Here is a 25,064-nt window from a genome sequence, read left to right on the forward strand (position 1 = left end):
ACCATTGCACAGTTGCTGGCCGGACCGTAAAAACCGGCGCACATCATCGCAGGTGCAGATCATCATCAATCAATCACACGCAAACAGCGGCAGGGAAAGAGACAGTTCTCTCGTCGCCTGAACCCTGCAGTGAGCCCATGCAGAAGAGAGCTTCTACAAACACCAGAGAGGCAGCCGGTAAGACGCGTGAACAGAGACTCTTGCTACGGAGGTTCAATTGCTGATTGTTTGTGTTAGCGCTAGCTTAGCCACGGGGTTGGTTGCCCAGTAACGCGTGGCTTATTAAGCACTTAATGCCCACGTGTGCTGATTGTTTGTTAACGTCCTGAGTCTAATGAAATGTGTTGAGAATGTACCATATGTAGAATGTAAAGATTAACTGGTACTTATGTATTGAGCACATCTGAGGGTTTCACTTTGATCTTGAAACTTGGTAAATTATGAAATGAAAATTGATTGGGTTGTGTGTTAATCACAAAAGCAATTTAAGTATAGCATGATTTGAGCATTTCATACTTGTGTAAAGACTAATTTCACTTTATTTATTAAATCTGACCATAAAATGTGATTGAGGTTAAAAAGTAATTCATGTTAAAATACAGTTGAAATTGAGACAATTTGTTAAAATGCATTAAAAAATAAAAAGACTAACAAACATTAAAAAAGTGAAATTCATACTTACCTGACAACATGCTAAAACAATTGACAGCTGTGGGTAACTTGATTTGCACTTAATTTGCAATGTAATATAAACAGTTTTGGGTTTCACAGTATTGATTTATTTAGGTATTTTTCTGGTCTTTTGTATACTTTCCTATTACAGTCATTTGAGATATCATTGGCATTATGTACAGAATTTAAACATGTTTTCTTTTTGTGTGTTCTGTTTGAAAGGTTTTTCACCTAATGCCTGATGGCTAATGGCACTTGGAAAATAAAAAGGAAGAAAAGGAACAGCTGCCTGGTCATTAAGTGAATTCCAGTTAAACCTCTGAGTAGATGACTCCATCCCTTTTGAAGTGGGGAAATTGCATGGCAAAACTTAAAGAAACTTGACACAAACACAAGAGGGATCTGCCTGCACTAGTGATTTGAAACTTTGAAACTCACAGCAGGATGTAAATACCGGTGTGTATCTATCGCGAGTCTCGTTGATCTTGTCTGGTGCGGCTTCCGTAGTGCAAACGCTGTGAGGGAGACTCGCGTGAACTATATTCCAAACTTGTCAATAACATCTAACTACTGGGACTGATCTCTCTGGATCGGCAAGGTACGGAATGATATCATCGGCATATGATATTCTATTATCTGTTGTCCCAAACTGAATACCGGAAATTTCTTCACTTGTCCTTATGACTTCAGCAAGGGGTTCGATCGCTAAATTAAATAAAAACGGGCATAGGGGACATCCCTGTCGACAGCCTCTGCTTAAGTTAAATTTTTCTGAGACAGCACCATTAACACATATTTGAGCTTGTGGATTACTGTACATAGCTTTGACCCAACTGATACATCTATCGCCAAAATTAAACTTCTCCAAAACCCGAAGTAAGTATGACCACTCGACCCTATCAAACACTTTTTCTGCATCAAGGGATATTATCATAGCTGGTTGGTTGCAAAGGGTCGAGTGGTACACTATGTCTAACAGCCTTCAAATATTATGTCGCATATCATGCCTTTACAAAACCTGCCTGGTCGGGGTTAATTAGCTGAGGAAGAATGTCTTCTAGTCTATGTGCAATTAATTTAGAAATAATCTTAAAATCAACTGGTAGTAACGAAATTGGACCGAATGATGTACATTCTGCAATGTCTTTATCTTTTTTATGTATCAATGATATGACAGCTGTCTTCATTGATTCGGGAAGGGTCCCATTTTCAAAGAAATATGTAACCATAGGCATAAGGAGAGGTTCAATCTGTGGCCAAAAGGTCTTATAGAACTCTGCACAGTATCCATCTAATCCTGGAGTTCTCCCAGAAGACAGAGACATAATTGCCTGTAGAACTTCTTTTGAGGTGAATGGAGAGTTCAGGTGTTGTTAATCTTCTTCAGAGATGGAGAGGAGAGATACATTTTCTAAAAACATGTTAATGTCAATCATAGAGGGGTTTTCAGATGAGTATAATTGCTTATAAAAATCTATAAAAGAAGACTATTGACTGCAAGTCATATTTTAGCTGTCCTTTTGCATTGCGTATGCGGTCGGTGCTTTCTTTTTTGAGCTGGTACGCTAAGAGCCTGCTAGGTTTATTTACATACTCATGATATTGCTGTTTAGTAAAGAACAGGAGTTTTTTTATATGTTCGGTTTAAGTAAGGTTGAGATGGTTTCTGACGTCATTAAGCTTCAAGTTTTCATCTGTGGGTGACTGAAGTGTCTCCAAGTTGACAAGCTCCTTTGTAAGTAGTTCAGTTTGTTTGGTAATATTTTTCTTTCTTGCAGATGTGTATGACATCAACTGCCCTCTAATCACGGCTTTGGCTGCATCCTATATTACCACAGAGGTGACAGGGGAAGCTGCATTATCTTGCCTGTATTGGTCAAGCCATAGTCTTATTGTTATGTTACAAGCTTCAACATTTGTAAGAAGTGAAGAGTTAAACGTCCAGTTGTTGTTTGGTGGGGGATAGATAGCTGAAGATAGACTGGTGAGTGGTCCGATATAAGGATGGATCCTATATCACAGGAAACCACAGAGGAAAGATGGTGCTTCAGCATAAAGAAAAGGTCCAGTCGAGAGTATGTTTTGTGGTGATACTGCAGTTTAGAAAATAAAAATACACATTTTGGAATGGTTATCAATGCTTTCAGCTAATCCCTGTAGAAGAAATACTTCTGTCAAACACTGACTTTCCAGAAGTCTTTATTTGAACATATGAAAATTATTAATAGAAAAAAAGGTTTTGAATTAATTTAAAGTAAAATAACGTCTTTACATTTTTAACTAAAATAATTATTAATCTTTTAAAAATGTATTAAAATAAAACTCAAATACAATCTTTAACAAAAACTGTTGTGATTTTCAGGTTTTTTTTTGTACAATCACTGCAACAATTGAACTGTTGACATTTTTTTTTGTCCTTTCATTTTTAAAGTTCCTTAAAGAGGTCCAGAAAGCGTCGCAGCACAGGCAGCAGACCAAGGAGGAGATCCAGAAGGTGCCCCCTGAAGTTCCTGGAGATAAAGACCTTTTCTAGCTCTTACTGCTCTCTGCCTCTTCAGGTCAAAGCCTTGGTATCCAACTGCCTTACCACTACCTGGCACATTTGTGGGCAAAGCCGTCTAGGGCTGATGAGTTTCTTGAGAGGAGAGTCATTCACCTTCTTTTGGAGGTAAATGTACTTTGCTCTTGGGCTTTTGTTTCTCGTCCTAGGAGACTTCACTCGGGAGCAGGAAAGCCTGGTAATTTTTTTGGCCTCGTTATGTTTCCCAGTAGACTTCACTGGGGTGCAAGACAGCTTGGGACGTTTCTTGGCCTTGTGCGGTTTCACTGTCTTTCTTACAGCATCTTCCCGAACTGGTGCCCCTGTTGTCTTTGTTACATCCTCCTCTTCCTCTGAAGATGAGCCAACCTCTACCACATTGTCAGCTGGTCTCTCGGGGTCATTGTCTCTGTCTTTTCTAAGCCTCTTTGTCATCATCTTTTTGCTTTTGGCTGCTGCCTCCTTCTGAGCTTTCGCTGCTGCCACTGTCTCGTATAAGTCTCTTTGTCATTTTCTTTCCTTTGCCCTGTGTTATGTTCTTGCTTGTTCCTGCTTCACTGTCACACTGCATTGTGCCCTCCTTGTGTCCTGTCTCCTTCGCAACACATTTCTTGCCCTTGTCTGCTCCCTCTTAAGTCATGGAAACACTGTTGTCCTTGTCAACTCTTTCTGTGCTCTCACCCTGCGTGTTGGTGTAGATCTTGCACCTGTTTTTGTTTGTCTTTGCAAGCGCGATTGGCTGTGTCTTCACGCGTCTGGAAAGCTTCGCCAAAGCCCAGGTCAGCCTCATAGAATTTCTCTACTGTGGCTGTTGAGTGGCACATCAGCCTGTGGATGTTTCCCTTCTTGCTCTCCTCCAAACGTCGCCCAACCTACAGAAAATGGAATGATTACAAATACATTAATAGTTGTGCATAATTACAATTGTGCACGCTTGTCATTAATATCTGACAATAATGAAAATGTCTTACACGTGCTGATGCTGCTGCGAAGCAGGGAGAGCGTTGGCCTCCCTGGAAGGCCAAATGACTCCCAGCAGTTCTGAAAAGCGGTGAGTATTTCATGATATGGGCCACCGTTGTTGTTGGAAAATACCAGTTCAGAGTTGCCGGTTAGGTAGTTGTGTAGGTTGTACATTAGTCGGTAAAACCACATGTACTATCTCTTCGTAAGTGGAATCAGGGCATGACCAAAGCTCTCTTTGGTTTTGTGGTCTTTAACCTGTGAAGGAAACAAGCAAGCAAGCGCCGACATGTAGTGGAAATGTGGAATAATAGCAAATCATTGCCCATATCCGGAATGTAAAGGAAGTTAGAGGCTAAGTTTGGATTAATTAGCAGTTTTCATTCATTATGTGGAAAGTAGAGCACTTTCATGCTGTATTTGGAAGCATAGCAAATTGTGACCCATGCATGGAATATAAAGGAATTTAGAGGATATATTGGAATTCATTGACAGTTGACATTCAATATGTGGAAAGGGAAGTACTCTACACTATGTGCTGTAATTTGGTGCATCCTCTTACTCGAGTTATCCTCCGTTCCAACTCATCCTCCTCTGCCTGGGCAAACTCCTCCACCGCAAGGTTGGTGATGACCCCCTTCCTGTGGCCATTGATACATGCAATATACCCACTCAGTAAACCATACACACGCTCGAGCGCCTCACTGCTCTTGTCTCTCAAGGGTGCCTGTAAAGTCAAAGGACATTGTTAAGTCTATTTGATGTTTATAGTGCCAAACCATAACATAAGTTCTTCATTCATCTTGGGGCATTTTCCATATAAAGCAGGTCTAGGCCATACTCTTTCTAATATTCGAATAGAAGGTTGCTCCCTACATACTTACGTAGAGCTAGCGGTATGACTCTACAGTCATGAACGCTGTTGTGTATTACCCTCACCCCAGTCCTTACAACCACAACGTGTGCTTGAGGTAGACTTTCAGTAGGGTAGTGAGGTGGAGGCACATCACCAGTGGGCTGGAAGAGAATGTAGAGTGTTTAAGTTTCAACTGATGTCATGAGTCTAAAATGCAGCACACTTTAACAAGAAAATGAAGAACATGTTGGTCTTACAAGGCAATGAAGGGTGTCTGGGATTTGCGGGGCAGCCACCCTGCCAAGGACTCTTGCTGCCCAGGTTCTTTGCATCGTTGTTTGTGGCATCTGACTATAAGCAGAGACTACATGTAACAAAATAATCAAATAAATTAGACACTACTATCCCCATTTTGGACTGGGTTAGGGAGCTGGATGGGCTTTTGTAATATGTCTCCATCTCTGGAATCACTAGGAAGCAAAACGGCATTTGGGGAATGTTACATACCAGGCACTTGGACGGTCCACTCGCCCTTTACAGGCTCTTTGTCCTCACCAGGCTCCTTGCAATACAAAAAGAAAATTCACATATTTAAACAGTCAATAGTTACACATCTTCTGTTTACTCTTCCTGCTTTATTCAGACTTTTAGTAAAGTACTTTAAAAAAGAAAAAAATAATTAAGGTTGCGTGTGTGTGCATGCGCATTATATCATGTGTAGTCAACTGTGAGCCTAGCTCCTCCTCTCCCTCCTTAATGTCCTGAATCTACATCTTCATCTGAAGATTGCTGGAAATACATTTGTGAATTGTGTGAACAGTGCTACCGTGTACATTTGCAGCAAAGCCAACAACACGCTACATGTTGCAAACCATTTAACACAAAATTCACTTCACAGTTCGTACTTGCATCCCTAAGTGGCAAATTGGGTCGTGAGAAAGACATTCCAACACGGTCCTTGAAATAGAGAAAATACCATATTTTATAACATTAATAATTAATATGTGGAATGTAAAGGGAAATAGATGCTATATTGGGATTCATTAGAGATTTCTATTCAATATTTTGTAATATATGGGTCCTTTCATTGGCGGCTATAATGCCAATATTGGAACAATCACTGCTTTTCATTTTACCCCGGTAATTTGTGTTTTCGATTAAAATCCAAAAATTGAAAGCAGTACTAATTGGGATTTTATCTGTATCATTTCATCTTACTGTTTTCTGAAGTGAATCCTGGTGGCCTGTCTACAGTGAACAAGACACTTCCTGAATTTATATCCTAAACCAGTCACTTTCTGATTACTTAATGGGCAACCCATCAGGCCTGTGATTAGTTTTCGAAAGCTTTTATCATCATCTTTTATTTGAATGGCTGCCAATGCCTCAATGGAACAATGAGAGATTATTATATTCTCCTTTGAAGGCTGTGACCCTTTGATGTCTGAAAGAGTTTACATTCCCCAATAGTGTACCAAGAAGCATTCTGGGAGTGTTGTCAATAGTCACTCAAGTCTCTTTTTTTTTAAGTAGTTTGGCATGAAAGATCGCTTGTTGGGAATGCTGATTGCTAATTAGCAAAATTCACCCATTTTTAATTAGAGTTAGCATCTAAGATTTCACTTTTGGAATATGAGTTATCCTTGTAATTACAGTAGTGATTTCTGTGCAATATTTTCAATGAGTAGGAATGCTACATTGGGACTGGTTAGGGTTACACCTTGCAATTTAAAGTAAAATTGGTAATGTGAGCTTATTGCATTACGCTATGCCATTTTTTTCCCCCAACGTACCTCAATTCCAGCTGTCCTTCTGGTAGAAGTCTGGCAAATACAAACAGTTTCCTCAGCCTTCCACGGATGTTGTCCAATGGCAGATTTAGCTCCTTTGCCGCTGTAACCAGCTCCGCAGACTCCTTTAGCACTTCTTTGATCCAAAAGGTGGACAAACAAAAGGGGGAAAATAAACACTGTCATGTGCATTGTTTTGAAGGTAATCCTGCCAAGGCCTTGAAGCTCAGAGGGCAGTTTTCTTTTTTACAGTGGAAAGTAAATAAAATGGAAGAGACACATTTTAAAAGCAGCAAGACAGTGTTGTTAAAGCATACAACAACAAAACTTACCCGTTGGCATCTGATGTCCTTGCACTTCAGTTCTTTCCCAAACAGGTGTCGCAGTAACTTGTCAAACTCTGGCGGATAGGTCAGTCTTCTGCATTTTCCCAGTGTGGATAATGACATGTTATGTGCGAGAAAAGAAAGAAAATACTGTTATATAACAATCACTACAAGGATTATTTATTTATCTGTAGTACTTCTAGCCATGATCGTTGTGCTAAAGACATTGTATAAATTTGTGTGTTTCACTCACAGGCAGTGGTGCCAATGTTGGCAAGTCCTCTGAACTGCTAGAAATGCTAGCCTCCTCCTCCTTCAATGAACTACTATTGCAGCAATCTGGCTGACTCTACCCTGTCACAGTAAATCAGAATATAGTTGTTAAGAATTTGGACATTGCCACACCATGGTGAGGAATGTCTTGTCCTGGGTTTTGTGTCTCGTTAACTTCCTGTTTTATTTTAAAAAGTAACTCTCCTCTCGTTTCAGGTCACTTGCCCTTCCTCATGTGCCACCAGTCTGACGTCTCCCCTAATCCCTAATTGTTTCCACCTGTGTTCCCTCACCTGATGTCTTATAGTCTGCGTCTCCCTTTGTTCTGTGCCAGAGTGTTGTATTCGTCACGCACCCCAGCCCTCATTCACAGCCTTGATCACGCCAAGAGTCAAAGTTTGTATTTCTGTTCTTGATCCTCTTAAGTGAGTGACTTTTTGTTTGTAATTTTTCTCAGTGAATTCAAGGTCTGGTTTATAGCCATTTGTTTGCCTCCGGTGGAGTGCCTCATTTGTTTCATTCTTTTTCATAGTCTGTCGAGAGAGTAGTTTTATGTTTATAGCCTTTTCTTCTTCCTCCGATTGGAGTGATTTTTTGTTATAAGTTTTCATAGCCAGTGAGCCAGAGTAGTTTAGTTCTTAGTCCTTTTATTTGCCTCCTCAGGAGTGATTTTTGGTTTCCTTATTCCTTTTTCTTTGAGGTTGTTTTGCCTCATTTTGTTGTAGTGCTGTTGCTTGTTTTTTTTTAGCCAGCAGATTAGATATTGTGCTTTATAGCCTATTTGTTTGTCACCTTGCTCAAGAGTTCAAGTGAAGAAAACAAATTTCTCAATAAAAGCCTGCTCTAATTGTCCTAATTCTGCTCCTGAGTCCTCCTTCCTAGCCCAGGCCTGACAGACATTTGATTTAGTATATAATCACATTCTGTTGTATATTGAAGGACTACTGTATATGTCACATCAATTTTAATTTGCGCATGTTAAATACTAAAGTCACTAAAATTGCTTGTGTGGCATTTTACCTCAATACCCTCACACTCTGACTCCTCCTCGCATGGAGTAAATGTTGACCCAGCTTCAATCTGAACAGTATGAATGGATTTAAGTTGAAGGTTTATCATCTTATACTGTGTTAAGTATGACTGCTTTACTCAGAAATTTGGTGTTTGTGTGTGTGAATATGTACTCACTGGTGAACCATGCTCTTCTTTGATGTCCACTGTCGAGGTCATGTGTTCCATCTGAAAGACAGAAACCTGTAATACAAAGAAGGGACACATAAATTAATTAGAACTACTGGCAAAGCACAAACCTCCACCAAGTCAGCTTAGTTCCCCTGGATCCAGATATGCACCAAAATTTAATGGATTGTTTCTTGGGACATAACCTACCAGTCCTGAAAATTTCACCAAAATCCATCCATAACTTTTTGAGTAATCTTGCTAACAGTCAGACAGACAAACAAACAAATGCTGGCAAAAACATAACCTCCTTGGCAGAGTTAATAATTAGGGCAATAGTCCTTCCATGGAAGCGGGGTTAGGTAGAGGAAATAGTGTTGTTAAGTTACCTGGGGAGGTTTGTTTGCACGGGCAGCAGGGAAGAGCGAAGCCCCGTCCACTCAGCTATAATGTGTGGGTGTGTGTCAATGTGAGCATAAGGAGGAGTGCTCAGAAGGTTGATGTGGGACTCGAACCCGTGTGTCGTTCTGGGAAGAGTGTTCCTCCTTGTGCTGGTCAGGAGGAGCAATATATAAATACAGTAAGGATTATATACATGGTTGAGTGATGGACGCGAACCCAGGTCCCCCCGTGTGGTAAGCGGGAAGTTATGTCTTGCACCATCGAGGGATGATGCCATTAAATCTGTGGGGGCATGTAAAATGATTGCCGGATTGAAGTGGAGGAAATAGAAAAAGGGAGGGGGAAAGGAGTAATAGGAGTGGGGGGTTTTCTATTCATTTGTGATCCGTAGGGTGGGGGATGGCGTGGGTTGCACCCCCCTGAGATGAGAAAGGGTTAATGAATAAGAATGCAAATAATTATCGAATAAAACAGGTAGGCACGGACTTCCGGTTATGGAGTGCGACTGACAGACACGCAGTAACTTGGCTCGTCACTGACTTTCTGAGAAAATACTAAAAGAAACGACTAAGCCTTAACTCAAACTCACTTTTAGCCCTGGAAAAGTCTTGGGGATTATGAAGACGCGGAAAAACAACAAACAAGGACAACAATCTCAAAGTGAAACAGCGCAAAACAATACAACTATGACCGACGCTAGCCAGGATGCTAACGACAACCACGAGGAGGCTAATGCTAGCGGACCGTCAAATACTGAGATACTGGATGCAATTCGCTCCCTGAAGAAGGACTTCGACCAACAATCGGCTGACATGCTGGGGGCTGTTAACAGTATTAAGGGAGAGTTGCTGTCCCAGTCGAGGAGAATTGGCGAAGCTGAGAAGAGAATATCGCATGCAGAGGATGATGTCGCCATTCTCCAACAAAAAGTTAAACAACTAGAAGGTACAACAGAGATGTTGCGCAATAAAATCCAAGACCAAGAAGACAGGGCAAGACGCTCCAACCTGAGACTAATCGGTCTCCCTGAAAAAACCGAGGGCCCCGACATGTGCAGTTTTCTGGAAAACTGGCTTCCCAAGCTACTGGGCAACACTTTGACCCCCACCCCTGTGATTGAGCGTGCACACCGGGTCGGCCAAGCCAACACAAGCCGGTCTTCAGCGCCAAGACCAATCGTCATCAAATTTCTGAACTATAAAGACCGTGAAAATACACTCAAAGCAGCCAGAAGACAGAGGGAGGTGCGCTACAACAATCAACGGATCAGCTTTTTTCCGGACCTGTCAACTGAGACCAGACAGCGGCAACGTCTATTTGATGGCGTAAAGGCGAGGCTCCGTGCCATGAACATCCGCTACGGGCTGCTCTACCCTGCTCACCTGGTCATCACCTATGACGGCGGGCGCCGTGTCTTCACGTCCGTCACCGAGGCAGAGGATTTCCTTCGCAGCATTCCACCACAACAATCTACCGTCACCGGCACTTCGCAGGTCTCCGCAAGCTCCGATAGCTGATGAGTCTATTTCCTGGACTAAATCTAAAGGTAACGGTAAATCTGAAAACCACTACGATTATATGACGGAGGACTTGTGTTCTGGACAAACAGTCTTTTCATCCCTCTCTTTTCACAAAAGAGTACCTTTATTTTGAAAATCCTCACAAGACATTTAATGAAACTTCTCCATGTGAGTTTTGAGTTATAACCAACTGTGATAACTTTTTTTTTTTGTTGTTTTTTTTTTTTTTTTGTTTTGTTAGTTTCCTCTCTCTCTCTCTCTCCTTTTTTAATTATTTATATACTTTTTTTGTACTTTTCGTCTCTCTTTCTCTCTCTCTTTATTTATTTATTTATTTTTATTATCATTTCATTTATTTTCACCTTAAATCCGAATTTAAAGTCCGTTTTCAATGTCAGTGAGCCTTATGACGTTGTAGCCTATTAGTGCATGAATCACGTTGCTCCTCATTGTGTGGATCAAACGTTGATCATAACCAGAGTTAATTACTCATTTTGTAGTTCACATGTACTTCGTTTGGGGAAGTGCATGAAGGGTTTTTGGGAGGGAACAGGATCTCGGTGCTATGTCTTTGGTTTTGTCTTTGCGGTTTTCCGGTCAGATCATTCGAATGTGCATTTTTATTTTAAACATAGATGACTACTAGATCAGAATTAAAAATCTCTAGCTGGAACACAAGAGGGTTGAACAAATTGGTAAAACTGAAACAGGTATTGAATAGGATTAAGCAAATGAAGGCCAACATTATTTTCCTTCAAGAAACACATTTGGTAGAAAATGATATAAATAGAGTCAGGAGCAGGTGGCCAGGGCAAGTTCATTCTGCTTTCTTTTCATCTCATGCCAGAGGAGTCATAATATTAATTCATAAATCAATCCCTTTTCAATTAAAAAATAAATATATAGACCCATCAGGGAGGTATATTATACTTAACGGTATGATAGTGTCCACTCAAGTCAGTTTAATCTATGCTCCTAATGGTGACGACCCGACTTTCTATCAAAATCTTTTTCTTTCTATATCATCCTACTCTGGTCAGTGCATAATTGGTGGTGATTTTAACTGCGTGTTAGACCCGTCACAAGATCGTTCAACTGGTATTGATACCTCTCATCAACAAACAAGAAAAATTATCAAAAAGTTTATGAATGATCTAAATTTGATGTTTGGCGATATCTTAATCCTAAAAAAAGAGATTATTCATGCTTTTCAAGCACGTATAAAACATACTCGAGAATAGATTATTTTTTAATTTCACATGGGCTACTGTCAAAAATTGAGAAATGTTGGTATGACAGTATATTGCTTTCAGACCACGCACCAATCTCCTTGATAATGCAACTACCTAATGTAATGGCCTCGCCGCCTAGATTTCGTTTTCAGTCTAGATGGCTTCAAAACCCAGACTTTGTAAAGTATATTGATGGGAAAATAGACGAATACTTCTCTCTAAATACTAACCAAACCAGTGCGTCTGTAAAATGGGAGGCATTCAAGGCCTATTTAAGGGGTGAGATCATAAGCTATACTACATACAAATCCAAAAAATATTATTCACAGCTTAACACTCTTGAACAAAATGTTAAAAAATTAGAGGAAGAACTTCATCACAGTGATACCCCAGAAAAACAACAAGAGCTCCTCTTGCTGAAATCCCAGTACAATGAGCTAACCACCAACAAAATAGCCTCCAGTTTGATGTGGTTAAAACAATCATACTATGACCAGGGAGAGAAAGCTGGAAAGTTGTTAGCATGGAGGTTGAAAAAGATACAAACTGACAGGGCTATAAATTCAGTTAAATCACAAGATGGGAAAATCCTGATTGATCCATCTGAAATAAACACTGCTTTCAAAGAGTTTTATGAGGATTTGTATAAATCAGAATATAATTCACTCAACACCTCAGAAAAACAAAAAGAGTTTTTGGATAAACTCCAGTTTCCATCATTAACTGAAGAAGCTAAAATTGATCTTGATAAACATTTATGTGTTGAAGAATTATCAGAAGCAATGAAAGACTTGAGCAGTGGAAAGGCACCTGGGCCTGATGGCCTGCCTATTGAACTATACAAAACATTTGCAGGAAAATTGTTACCCCATCTCTTAGAGATGTTCAAGGAATCATATGAAAAAGGAATTTTGCCCCCATCTTTAAGAGCTGCTGTTATTTCCCTCCTTTTAAAGCCGGGCAAATATCCCTTAGATAGAACATCGTATCGACCCATATCTTTAATGTCTTGTGATACCAAGATACTTTGTAAGGCTCTGGCCAAGCGGATAGAATTACTAATACCCAACCTGATCGCCAACGACCAGAATGGATTTGTTCTTGGCAGGCAAGCTTTTCACAATACGCGCAGACTGTTGAATATTATATATGTCAAACAAAATGCTAGAGACCATGCGATACTGTCATTAGATGCTGAAAAGGCGTTTGACAGGGTCGAATGGAGCTACCTATTTGACGTCTTAAAAAGATTTGGTTTTGGGGAAAAATACCTTAAATGGATTCAATTATTATATACTGAACCAGTAGCAGAAATCGCGACTAATAATCAAATTTCAAAGCCTTTTAACCTAAGCAGATCCACACGCCAAGGTTGTCCTATGAGCCCTTTGTTATTCTTATTTGCTGTTGAACCCTTAGCTATGGCAATCCGTCAGTCATCTGACATTACAGGCATGACTATTGGTAAGACAGAACACCGTTTGTCTCTTTTTGCTGATGATATTGTTTTGTTTTTAACAAAGCTAGGAACTTCACTTAAGGCTCTTAACCATTTGCTAAAGGTATTTGGACAATTCTCTGGTTATAAAAATAATGATAAAAAAAGTGCTTTGCTACTATTGAACAAGGAAGAGAGAGAAGGTCCCCAGATCCACACTCAGTTCACTAATACTCCAGAAGGATTTACCTACTTAGGCATTAAGATATCGCCTGTCATTGAAGACATAATACCAATCAATTATAACCCACTTGTTAAATCTGTAGGAGAGTCCCTAGAGAAATGGAACGCGATGCCTATCTCTATGATAGGACGTATAAATATTATTAAGATGTCTGTCCTGCCCAAGTTCTTGTATCTTTTTCAGGCGATTTCACTTCCCCTACCTGTCTCTTTTTTTTCTACTCTTAAGAAAAACATCACCTGCTTTATTTGGAGTAACAAGCGCCCTAGATTACGTCTTTCTCTTCTTTATCTGCCCTATGAACGTGGTGGGCTTAAACTGCCTAATATGAAACTATATTACTGGGCAGCTCAACTCCGGGCAGCCATGTATTACTTTCATACAACAGAGGTTCCAGCTTGGGTAAAGATAGAAAATGATGCAATAGAACTTCCATTGTGTCAGTACCTCTATTCGTCTCAAGCTAAAATACTTGGGAAACGAACACAAAATCCTTTCCTTAAAAACACTCTGATAGTATGGCATGAAGCCCACACCTTTTTAAATGATATCCCCAAACTTTCCTGTTTCACACCTATATGGGGAAATGAAAACTTCACTCCTGGGAGGCGTGACATGGGATTTAAACAATGGATGGAGAAAGGATTAAGCATAATAAAAGATCTTTATGAAGAAGGCGTTTTAATGTCATTCACACAATTAAAGTATAAATTTGACCTACCTGGGAAACATCATTTTAAGTACATGCAACTAAGAAGCTTCATATACTCCCAGATTAAAACTACCTCAGAACCCTCATTATCTACTATTGAACGACTCATGGTGAACAACCTACATGGCAGAGGTCAAATATCAATCTTTTATGGTTTGTTACTAGCAGGCTCTAAAGAAAACTCTCTCTCTTATCTATCTTCATGGAAAAATGATCTTCAATCAGACATTAGCATAGAGGACTGGGAGAAGGCATGTCTTCTGGCTCAAACACAAACTATAAACACAAGATGCAAACTTCTACAGTATAAATGGTTGCTCAGAACTTATATCACACCTGTGAAATTGCACCACTTTGATCCCAATATTCCTGACTACTGCACCAAATGTACGGAAGAAGTTGGTACCCTGCTACATTGTATGTGGAGTTGTCAAAAACTGCAGATATTCTGGAAAGAGGTTGTTGACTTAATTTCTAAACTCATAGAAAAGGTAATTCCAGTTGAAGCTAAGATATGTTTATTGCACATATATCCTGAGAACTTCCCAGTGACTGTAAAAAAACGCAAACTAATTAATTTCTGTCTGTTGCAAGCTAAACGTGTGATTGCCTTAAAGTGGAAGGAGACTCAGGGACCTACCGTGGGCCAATGGATTACAGAGCTGTCATCTAATTTGGCACTGGAAAAACTGACTTACATGGCAAGAGGAAAAGTTGAGGACTTTAACAAAATGTGGTTGTCTTTCCTAACCTTCATAAATAATTTGAATGTGCAACCTAGGGCTGGACAAGATCTGTTGCCACCACCTTCATGATCTTGGAATGGCCCAATAAGGGTTACACGGCTGGAGTATTGGTACTGTAAGAGGATTGATATTCACTGGAATATGTACAGATTAAATATGTAAGGCAAATTTTGATACTATTATCAGAACTTTGTTAACCGTAGATCTTGTTGTGGGTGGGAAGAGGGTGGGTTAGAGGGGTTCCTGTTTTTGTATTTGTATGTTATACTGTTGTTGTTATGTGTATGAATGTTTGTTAATTAAAATGGAAAATCAATAAAGAAATTGTGAAAAAAAAAACAGGTAGGCACACAAAACCAGTGCAATAAAATGGTGTAATAAGTCAAAGCATGCTAGGTTCAAGGACCCTGAGGGGGAAATCCGGCCAAATAACCATCCCACCGAGCTCCATGTCCTGTCTATGTGAAACCATACTTTCAAAATAAATTAGATAGGGTTAGGCTGAGGGAACTGAGCCTGCCCCCTGAAGGGGACAGGAGGTGCACGGTCGTTCCCCCGGTCGTACTCGACGTACCCCACAGTCCACCCTCCATCAAAATTTCCCATCCTTGTAGGTAAATATTTTTCAATTGTTTTTTAATTCTGGTGTAGCCTTTTGGTATATATGTAATAACGTAGATGTTTGTTATTCATTTATGAAATGAACTGTTTTATCTGAATTAATATTTTTAAACTCAAATTTTGATATAAACTAAAGAAATGAAATTGTTTTTAAATGTTTTAAACAAAAAATGCGAGTGCCTGGGGCATTGTTTCGACCCTGTCTGGGTTTTCTTCAGGCCTGCAAACAAATGCTAACTGTCTGACTGACTTGTGGAGAGATGCTTCCCTTTCAGTGGTCTGAGCGAAGGTGAGCTCCTTCTCCTGAGCGTATCATTTTATATCCCTCTACTCTTGTGTTTCAATGGTCCCGCAACCTTTCTACATTACGGAGCAATACTATAGTTCCCCTACAGATTTAAACTTTTTTGTACATGAAATAATCTGAATGTAGGTTTTTAAAGTAAGTATGAATTTATGTATTTATGAAATGATCTAATTAAGGACTAACTTTTTAAGGTATTTAGGGCCAATATACCTTGTCTACATAAAAGTATACCCTGTTTTTGAGTGAAAATAAAATGAAACAAGTATTTTGACTTTATATCATTTTGACTATTTGACTTATCACAGAGTGGTATATGTCAAAGTTTAGTGAGGATTCCATTTTTGAATCATTTTAATTTTTTTTTAATGGCAGCACATAATCACACCTGCTGTCCTCTGGGGTCAAAATTGACCCTGTCTGGTTTGACTGTTATTTAAAGAATATAAAGTGGATACTTTACCCAATACTGTGTTACACCTTTAATAACAACTTCATTCAAACACATTAACACCATTTCTTTATTCCATTTGAAATTTAACGCCTATAAGACCTCATTTAAATGAACTTTTACCTTGTTTTTGAGTAAAAATAAATAAAATCATCACTTATTCTGACTATAGTTAACGATCAGAGTCACGTGTGTTGATAGATCATCACAGACTGGTATATGTCAAAGTTGAGTTAGGACGCTGTTTTTAAACCACCATTTCTTTTAATGGCAGCAAATAATCACACCTGTTCTCATCCCGGGTCAAAAATGACCCCGTCTGGTTTGACTGTTTATAAAACAAAGTATAAATTATCACCCACCTCTGTGTTTCAACTTTTTAGTCAGCTTTATTCCAACTCATTACCTGACATATAAAACATGTCAACATTCATTTCCAAAACATTTAACTTTTCTAAATTAACTTTTCAGATTAGGGAGAAGGAAGAGCAACAGAAATGTAGCTTAATGCTCACCTTGCGTCGCTTGTTGTGAGGTATCACCAGCTGTCGCCCGAGCTCCTCCAAGAACAGTCTCCTCCTGTTGTATGCAGACGCGTCAATAATGTTGTAGAAGACAACGAGGGACCAACGGGCTGTCATTCTTTTGCACGTATACACACTGGTAACCTGAAACATACCAAAAAATATTCAGGAAAGGAAGTTTATTTCCCTACACACAAATTCAATGCATTATTCCTTTCCATATATAATATAAATATTATGAATAATAAATGTGCATTACCTTGTCAAGGTTATCGACACCCCCTTTGTTGTGATTGTAATCTTCGATGATTTTTGGCCTTTTGTCATCCCTGTTGCTCACAGCAGCATCCCGATGCAGAGTGCTCATCAGAAGAACATTTTTCTGTTTTTTGGGGCGATATGACACCAGAGCATGGGTCTCGGTGAAGGCAAACTTCGATGAGAACCGAGCCCTGTCTGTTTTTGACACCAGTGCAGGGGGTAGCTTGGGCTTATTCCTCAGTACTGTTCCCACCATGTACAGCTTTCTTTTCAGCAGCTGCAGGCCAAGGACATGTGAAGTAAAGAAGTTGTCACAGGTGATTGTTTTCCCCTGGAGCCCTTCTGTAATGTTAGGGACAATTCGCATGCCCTGATTTCTGATTGCGCACCAGCAGGTTTGCCAGTAAATACCTGCATGTTCCATGCATAGCTGGACCTGGCATGGCATGCTGCCCATATTTTTATCCCATATTTCCCTGGTTTACTCGGGATGTACTGTTTGAATGACAACGACCTCTGAAGGGCGACCAGGTGCTCATCCACAGTCACATCAGTGCATGGATCATACATCAACGGCAAGAGAGACACCCACTTGTCCCATAAGTCTCGAATGGGAGCAAGTTTGTCTCGTGCACGGCGATCTTCTCTTGTGTCTTTATCATCAAATCGAATCACTCTTGAGATTTTATGAAACATCTTGAGTGTCATGGTAGCACGGAAAATTTCCATGCCAGACTCAGCTTGCCATAAACTAGCTGTAGCTTCTTAACTGGATCGGTACACGCCAGCAAGAATCAACATACCCACATATGCCTGCAGGACCATTCGATCCATCTTTCTCCACTTGTTGCCATACACACGTTGCCCCTCCTTGTTTGTCATGTTCAGCACCACCTCTTCAATAGGCTTGGGCAGAAACAGGTCAAAAGTGGGCTTTATGACATCAATACAAGACCTTGCATATGCGGTTGGACCATGGTAGTTTGTCTCTCTCTCTCTCTCTCTGCTGTCAACATGCATCCTCCGTCACTGGGAGGGATGGAAGACCAGATCAATGTTTCATCCTTTGACTGGAAATATTCTTCTATCTCAGCTGGATCCTCTTCCTCAGATTCTTTCTCATCAGTTGATTTTTCCTCTTCATCATCATAAGTGCAGTCCTCCACTTCTGACACTTCTTCCATTTCAGCTTCAGGTTCTACCTCATCATCATGTTCATCATTTCCTTCACTTCATACCCTTCTTCCATTTCTGCAGCAGGCGATGTGGGGGCTTCTTCAGAGGAAGAAGTAGCATGTTGGATCTATCACCTCATCATTATTCCAAGTTCAAGTTCAAGTTACTTTATTAGTACCCAGAGGTAGATTTTGTTTGCAGAAGAGTCCTCATACACACCTATCGAAAAAACAGAGGCACATATCACACATCATCCAACTTATGACAGTGGAAATTAAATATTGATATTGTATATTATATTGTATATAAGATATTGAAGTAAACTAAAATACTAATAGTAAAAAGAAAATAAGTAAGTAAATAAAATAAATACAGCAAGGAGTAAATAAAAGCAGCAATAATCATCTGTGCAAAATACAGCTATGCATGGATTAAAGCAAAAAAAAAAACTTTTGACTGAAATGTATTGTCGAGCTGTAGCCAAGTCATATTCCCAATTTGTAATTTGTGAAACATGTTACAGGGCACGTTACTTGACACGTGCTTAAAAAATAAGATAAGATTTACAGCCTCACCCCACACCATTTTCTCTAATGCAGACATAAAGTTTAAATATTTGACCAACAGTGTTTTACAGGAGGATGATCTGAACAGCTGTTCTATTCACACTTAAAAAAATTTTTTGTCTTTTCAATGTCATTTTCAATCTATGAAATCAAACTATCTTTACTCTTCCAAATAATCAACCATCTACAGAGCTTTTCAGTACGCTATTTTTCTACTTTTTCTCATCATCATAATTATTATATTATTATTATTATTATTATTATTATTATTATTATTATTAATTATTATTATTATTATTATTATTAATAATAATCATAATCATAATATTGTTTAAAGTGAGCCTCTTATCGTTTAACAGAAAAATACATCATACAAGCAGCAATTTTTGCAGCCTTGTCAGTCTGATGGCGAGTTATCACCTTTCTGTCATCACTAACATACTGTTAATAATCAAAGAAGCTCTGAGGCTTTGTTCTATATGTTATAATACAAGATTTAAGCATTGAGCTACAATCAGGCAACATTCACATTATAAAGTTTCAGGGCGTTCCTGTAACCATGGTAACTCACGGTGCCAGAGGGGAGGGAGAGATGCTGAATGAAGCCGTTTACACAGATACACTGCAGACAAAGTCCAGACTATAGTTGTTATTTCACACATGTAGCACACAACAGGAGACTCTCCATGTCAGACGAGTTCTCACGTGTTGACTAAACTCAAAAACTAATTGATAACGTAGCAGCGCAACGAGTCCTTGCTAGCTAAGCAGCTAAACTTTAGCACCGCTCCGTGTTGAGATCCCGCCCTGTGTGGTTCACTACACTGTCATTGGTCAGGCGTGCACACACTGTTAACGATACCATTGGCTGTAGAGTGTGACAATCCGTCAATAACAATCAGCCAACACTTGTTCTCCTCCGATCTACATTGATCTCATAAGTTGCCTCTGTGAAGTTTGAATGATGGAAATCCGTCGTAGCGATGGAGAACTTTAATCCATGGCTATGACTTATTCCTCAGTGTAATGGCTGCAGGGACAAAACTGTTTTTGTGTCTTTTTGTACTACACCTAGGGATTGTAAACCTGCGCTCAGAGGGGAGAAGCTGAAACTCAGTGTGCAATGGATGGGAACTGTCATTTAAAATTGAACCACATATGTGCTGTAGCTGTTTTGTATACAAGGTCTCCACGTTGAGCTGAGGCTCACCAGTCAGCCTGCTAGACCACTTTACTATTTGGTTGAGTGAGCTTTTATTTTTCAAAGAGAGGTTCCCAAACCAGGCTGCTAGTGCAAATAATAAAACTGATTCAATAAAAGCATGGTAAAAGAGAGTCATGATAGATTTGTCAATGTGGAAGCGACTCAATTTCCTCAAACAGAACAGGTGTCGATGCCCTTTTCCACAACATGGTTAAAAATGAGCTCACAAGCCTCCTGTGCAGTATAGCGCCTCTGCCTCCTCATTGTGCTGCCTGTCTCTCTCAGACTTAAATGTGAAATGCCCCAACACCTGTGAGAAAAGACCTTTTTTGTTGTTTTGTAATAACCATTGCTTGACCCCACACATCAAACATCCAAGATCAAAGATGTTTTGGAAAGCAGTATGGTGTGACAATTTGCTCCATCGCACCACTTTGTGCTGCAGGGTCTTTTTGACCCCAGAGGACAATTATTAAGGACAAGTAATTCGATTGGACAATAATTCAATCAAATTATTTCAAATTTATTTCAATCATTAAGAGCATAGTATCGGACAACCCCCATTATTTTCAGACCATTTGATGAATAAAAAACAAATTTTGACGGGAAAAAATTTAACTTGGGGTCAGAACCCCAGGACAACAAGAGGGTTAAGGTAAGTATGAATTGTTGTTTTAAGTTTTTAACGTAAGTATAAATTGTGGGGCTGGGACTTTATCACATTAATTACGATTAATTAATTACAGAAAAAATAACGCGACAAAAAAAATAACGCATTTAATCGCAATTTATTTTTGCACTCCAAACAGCGTGGAACATTGCTCGTTGCACAAGTTCTGGCAAACCCGTAATACCGATGCACAGGACACAACACAAGAAATGGAAACCGATGAGAAGTCGTTGCTGGGTTCAGTGGGTGGAAATTTTAGTTTTAAAAAACTACCAGGTGGAAACCTGGATAAAAGCACAGTTGTGTGCAAATTGTGCAAGAAAGAATTTGCCTATCACCAGAGCACTTCCAGCCTCCGCTACCACCTCAATGCCAAACATGTTGCAGCTAGCACAGACAACACTCCTAGTTCAAGCAGGCAGTGTCGCCAATCCACACTCGACAAGATAACAGGGTTCAGAGCCAAAATGAGTAAGTCCACGAATGACAAATTAACAAACGCACTGGCGAAGTGGATTGCAGTGGACTGTCAGCCACTCTCGGTGGTAGACAGGTAGGGACTGTCATCAGTTGATGGATCATTTTTGTTTCTGTGTTGTTTTTCAAAACCATTTATGGTAGAAAGGGCACTTTATGTTTAACTGTTGGACTGTTTATTTTATGCCAAGGATATTATTCTAACTATTTTGCAATGTTAGTACAGTACATTCCAGAAAAGTGGAAACCTAAGTTCTGTTTTTTATTTTAATAAACAAAAACAAATGTGTTTAAGACATAGAAAGTTTACAAAAAGTCCTGAAAAAGCTTGAATACAGCTAACTTGAATTTAAGTTTGTGCCTTGTGAATAATGCAATCATAATATTCTTTGTTCATATTGCACTTTATGTTAACACTCAGTGGTGAAAATAAACACGATTTTGTTGTTTAAGCTCATTTATGTGTCTATTCATTGATTCAGTCATATACCAAAATCCATTTAAATTTAAAAATTTTGCTTCCTGAGTCAAATATTGATATGCGATTAATTGAGATTAATTAATTACAAAGCCTCTAATTAATTAGATTATTTTTTCTAATCGAGTCCCACCACTAATAAATTGTTGTTTTAACTTTTTAAGGTAAGTATGAAGTGTTGTTTTTAACTTTTATGGTAAGTATGAACAGAGTATGCAAGGTTAAAATCTCATATCGAGCAGGCTCTACAAATAACCTGCACAGGCACATTAGAACTGTACATTCATCAGTGCAGTTGGAAGTGAACCTGCTACTAATGAAAGTGCCAGTTTGTCTGCTGCATCTGTTGCTGCTGCTGCAGTTGTAACCCAGCTGTAGTTTCAGTCAGCTGATGTTTTCAGTTAGTATCGTTTTGTGTAGTGCCCTTTAGACGGTGTCATATTACGACAGCCAATATGGTGCTTCTGGTAGGGATCGTGGGCCCAGTAGATCATTATTGCTGTGTATTGACGTGTGTCCTGCTCATCAGTGCTCTGTATTAGCCTGACTTCATTTATAAATACAATGTTTCCTTGCTAGTGGGTCATTATTGGAGCAGAGACTGCTTTTAATGTGGCTACTGGGAGAACAGCTGCCGCCTGCCATCTCTTGGACCCGTCTGATATTTTCAGGCAAAACATCACATTGCACTTCACATATAGAGCTCTATATAACTTATTTTTTGCTGGCCAGTACTAAACATATTTTTTTTTGCTAACGACAATTAAAAGGACAAACAAAGGCTTCCTTTCATTTTGAATTGAAGACCGTCCGGTATTGAATTGTTCTCATGGGTTGAGAAAGGGACTCCCAATTCAAACAGACAAGGAGCATCTTGTCCGGTGCCTTTGTAAAGAGTAAAAATAATAATTTCATTGTTTATAGAGAATGTAAACAATCATTTGTTTTCAGAAAAGAAAGAAAGAAAGAGGGAAATATATTTGTGTTTTATTTTTATTTTAATCCATTTATAAAGAGTTAAGGTCATACAGTTGTGGTTGTATGTTGATGGTAATGTGTATTTCTATGGTTTCCACTTCTAGCATTTGTAGCATTTCAGTTCAGAAATTGAAAATTGTGAATAAAACCGGATAGGTAGTAAACTGCTAACATAACCCTGGATAAATTCCACTTAGCGGTTACACAGTGTCTACACTACACCACCACAACCCAGAGCTCTATAAGACAGTTTGTGCAAAAGGCTATGTACTTAAAAAAATATTTTTTGTAGCACTCTGTTGAGTATAATAAGCCATATACATAATAAATCACCCATTCTTGAGAATTGTGACAAAACCTTTTTTTTTTTTTTTTTAAAGGGGACATATTATGCAAAACTCACTTTTTCCTTGCTTTAGTATGTATATTTGCGTATCCGGAGTGCCTCCCCACCCCTTAAGCATGATTTTTCGACAACTAAGTCAATATTTCGTAAACTACTGGAGTCAGGGATTGGGTCTCTAAACGAGCCGTTTGGATTTCGACCGGATTGTGACGTCACAATCCGGTCTTTTGCATACTCCAGTCCTGGCGCTGGCTATCTCCTCCCACACTTGGCCAGCTACCTGGACGAGGATCCGCCATTTTTCTCGTTCTCGCTTAACTTCTACGGGACAGCCTGACCGCTACCATGTACAACCCGAAAGCCGAGCACTGCTGCTCTGTCGTCGGATGCACGGATCCTCCTGTTTCGCTACATGGCCTCCCTATCAAAGAGGATATCAGAGCGAAGCGGCTACATTTTATTTATCAGGGAAACGTCCCAGCTTCAGTGAGCAAAGCATTACGGTCTGTGCCAGTCACTTCACGTCGGACTGCTTCAGCAACCAGGGTCAGGACTGGACGCTGGACTGGCAACAAGATTGTCCTTTAAAAGATGGATCCATACCCACTGTCAATGATGGAACTGTAAGTATTTAAAAAACAGCGTAGTTTGTGTTACTTTGGCCGTTTAGCACATGAGCTAACGCTAATGCTAACGCTAACGCTAACCGTCGATGTAAATATGAGGCTAACGTGAAGTTATCAACGTTGGGCTTACTGGCCGTAGGATTCACGATTTGTCATATCAGCACTCTTTTAAAACATGACAGTGAATTGAGAAAATGAATTAGGATATTGAGATTTTATCGCTTCTAACCGGCCGGTGAACCACTGCTCGGCCGTAAACAAGCAGAGGAGATTGTATGAAATCGTCTCGGTTGTTAGCGGACGGTGAGGTACTGTTCCTCCGTGAACACGCAGAGGAGACGGGGTGAAATGTCTCGGTTGTTAGCGGACGGTGAGCTACATTAATTCATTAGCATGTTGTGCTAAAGGACAGTGACCTGCACGTTACCTGCAGTCAAGCAATCACTACTTTGTTTTGGAGCCGGAGACAGGGGTTAGCTGCTACATGTCTGCTGTGCTACTATCAGTTATATGCAGGCATGGACACAGAAAAGTTGCTTCGCAAATGTGTATAGCTCGTTGCCATGGTCACGCGATGCTGTCCTCACGTCTTCCACCCGGCAGGAAGAGGTGGGCGGCGCACGCAGTAGCTCATTAGCATAAAAGGGAAAGTCACTCAAACCTGCCGCTTAAAACAGGGCTGTGAAACTGGTGTGTAAACACCCCTGCTGTGCTCAATCCTTCGGTTTTTTCGACCAAAGCATGTTACTTTCATTCCATTTAGACATCAAGGAACCATGTCAACAAGCAGAAATGAGCATAATATGTCACCTTTAAATTATTTTAACCTTCAATCATGCTTGGAAGATATATTTTAAAAGATCAAAGTCTTGGCTATTAAACCTTGTAATGGGCCAACCACCCAGTGATTTAATTTTTTCTTAAATAGCATTTTTTTGCAGCTGAGGACTTGAACTTTGTCAACTCCGTCAGGCACACAAAAAGTCATAGTATTATAATATAAAACATTAAGGAAATGTTTAATGATTTTTGTTGTATTAAATACAAGATGATTTAATTAGCTGTATAATCAAAACGTTTAATATTTTCTTATTCAAGAAATAAATACCATTATAATGTTGCCAACTTACAATTTTTGTTAATAATGTCATTTGTATCACACCCTCCATGCATGGTATATGTAACCATAAGGCACCAGATGTCTTCATTTATCAGAGGATCGATGTTGAGTTGTATACATCAATCTAAAATATATACAGGATGACCTCAGTTAAGGATTTAAAATGCACATCTTGGAATGTAAGGGGGATGGCTAAACTAATCAAGCTGAAACAGGTTATCACTAGGCTTAAACGATTAGATTCCTCAATTGCCTTTGTTCAAGAGACCCATTTGCTTGAGGACGAAATTCTTAAAGTACGTAGGAGATGGCCAGGCCAGGTATTCGCTTCATGTTTTTCATCACACTCTAGGGGGGTTCTGGTGTTGAT

At 39.5% G+C, this 25,064-nt stretch overlaps 1 long non-coding RNA gene across 1 annotated transcript; it reads right to left on the minus strand.

The window, feature by feature from the left end:
• Positions 1 to 3,132: 3,132 nt before the first annotated feature.
• On the minus strand, positions 3,133 to 7,865 carry LOC141014874 (uncharacterized). Its single transcript, XR_012180522.1, has 8 exons — positions 7,153 to 7,865; positions 6,824 to 6,956; positions 5,538 to 5,592; positions 5,288 to 5,381; positions 5,059 to 5,191; positions 4,737 to 4,901; positions 4,183 to 4,432; positions 3,133 to 4,083 (listed from the first exon to the last, which is right to left on the minus strand). It is a non-coding gene; the product is annotated as an uncharacterized lncRNA (long non-coding RNA).
• Positions 7,866 to 25,064: the final 17,199 nt, after the last annotated feature.

This window comes from Pagrus major, chromosome 19 (assembly GCF_040436345.1).
Source record: "Pagrus major chromosome 19, Pma_NU_1.0".
Lineage (NCBI taxonomy): Eukaryota > Metazoa > Chordata > Actinopteri > Spariformes > Sparidae > Pagrus > Pagrus major.